This window comes from Penaeus chinensis, chromosome 31, assembly GCF_019202785.1.
Source record: "Penaeus chinensis breed Huanghai No. 1 chromosome 31, ASM1920278v2, whole genome shotgun sequence".
Lineage (NCBI taxonomy): Eukaryota > Metazoa > Arthropoda > Malacostraca > Decapoda > Penaeidae > Penaeus > Penaeus chinensis.
The window spans coordinates 218,424-220,923 of NC_061849.1; positions in this window are offsets into that span (position 1 = coordinate 218,424).

Below are 2,500 nucleotides of genomic sequence, written 5' to 3' on the forward strand. Positions count from 1 at the left end.
AATAATAATAATAATAATAATGATAATAATAATAACAATAATAATAATAATAATAATTGTTATAAACATGATGATATATAATCATAAAGATAACAGATATAATAATGGTAATAGTAATAACAATAATGACCATGATGATAACAATGAACATCATCTCGATCATAACCATGATCATTCCGATCATTATTATGAACATCATCAGTAGTAATAATGATGGAAATTTTATCATATTATGTTCAGAGCCGTTAATGTATCTGAGAAGCCGGGTTCATTATTACTAATATGGTTGTTATTATTGTTGTCGCTAATATTTTTGCTATTACTACCGGTATTATTGATATCATTATCACCATTAATGTTATTGTTACCACAATTATTGCTATTTATCAGTTAATAACATTATTATTATTATTATTATTATTATTATTATTATCATTATTATCGTTATAGTTATCGTTATCATTATCAATATTATCATTATTATAATTATTATTTTTATTATTAATATTATTATTATCAAAAATGACTATCATTGGTTGTTCTGGATAAGAGTCAAACGTCTGACAATAGGTGTTAATCGAAATAATATTCAGTGACATTGTGATGGGAAAAGATGGCCTTGATTTCCTTTCTGACTCCTTTATCTGACTTTGAAGATCGCTGCTCCATTTTCTCGCCATCAATTGTGTTGTCATTTTTCAGATTTCTAAGAAATACATGAATTGAGGCGCTGAGAATAGCAGTCTTATCGACCAAAGCCTAGTTTGAGAAAATTGTAGTCTGCAATGACTACATGATTTTTTTTTTCTGGTTGTCGTAAATAATACCTGCATTCAAGGGCTTTTGCTTGTGTTAATTAATTTTGCAATAATAAAAGGGAAAAATTGTAATTTAAAGAAGGTCCCATATTTATTCGCCAATAGGTGAATTTTAATATATACTGTATATATGTGTGTGTCTGCGCGCGCGCGCGCGTGTGTGTGTCTGTGTTTGTGTGTTTGATTTTTTTTTTTTTCTACTTACTTTATTTTTTTTCTTTTTTCTACCAAACGAAATGCTATTAATGGGTATTTAAGAATTTATAGCAAAATTCTATAATTTGTATTTGAAATACCTGTAAAAAAAAAAAAAAAAATCTTTTTAAGAGGATCGTGAAGCAAACCAGAGTGGGATTAAGGGTTCCTGGCGTCCCACAAGCGATGCGACGTGTTTATTGGTCGAATACGCAGGTGTGATATTGTTTCGTGACTGTGATTGGCTGTAGTTAGGCCCCCAGCCACAGGGGGTGTGGAGTCATAGTAAAGGAGTATTTCTATAGCATTCTCACTTTTATACCCGAGTGCTAAATCCAAACATGTGTAGCATTTCCAAAAGCCCAACACCTTGATACATGTTTGCCCTTTATGCGCACACTATTGGAAACTATTGAAACGTCTTTTTCGGTTTATATCAGTTTTTAGGCCTCTACTTTGATACAATGTGATACACTCGATCCAGCCAATAAAACCACGATAATCCATGACACGTTTACCTCAGATAGAGATTTATATTTCCATTAAATGCTAATCACTTTGTATGTTTCTTGATACACAGATATATTTTAAAGGTGCATAAAAATTTTTTTGTGGGTTTTTATCCGTGCATAAAATATATGTTCACTATATTTGTGTAAAATTAGAAGTCAATCATGATGGTCGCTTAAAGTCATATTACATGTTATTGATTATCTCTTCAAAATCCCTATATTATAGGCTTGCAGGCTCAAAAGTATCAAAGAAATGGTTGTTGCTATAATTTAATACAAGTAAATACCCGTGATCATTGGATTCATCCAGTTGTTTAAAATTCAGACTCCATGCGAACATGAAGCTCACCCGGTGGATAAGATAAGATGCAAAACCTCATGCAATTCCCACGTTTCATGTGAAGAGCATGTGTGTGATAAGAATTAAAATGTTTTGACTATATCTGAGAAATTTACTTGAAAGTTTCCACAGCATTGTGAAACGAAAAGTGGTGTGTATAAATATCTTGAGCTGCAGAGGAGTCAGGTACTTTTTCCATTTTATTTGAAGCTTCCACAATGTTTTGTTTATAAACATTTATATCAGCACGTTAAGTACTTTAAAGTTTTATCGACTTTTTATTAATTAAGAAAAATAACTTTTCCTTTTTCGAAACTTTGCATGTCAGTTCAAACTTCAATGATATCGTGTTTTGTAGCGATCATGATGCATCAAACAATATATCAAAGTGTTAGGGGTTTCGGGATGTTACAAAAAGGCCTTAAGAGATAGAGGTCGGCTCTACGTGCTGGTAACTGTATCTCCCTACTTTCCTTTTGGTTGATGGCTATTCTCACTGCCTCAAATAAGAGAAGGTATAATATCACAGGAATAGTACTTAAATCGTTTTGTGACCAATAGAAATACATAATGAATAAGCATAATGAAATAAACAGGCGTGTAATGCGCTTGTGTCAGCTTAAACTGACGAATGT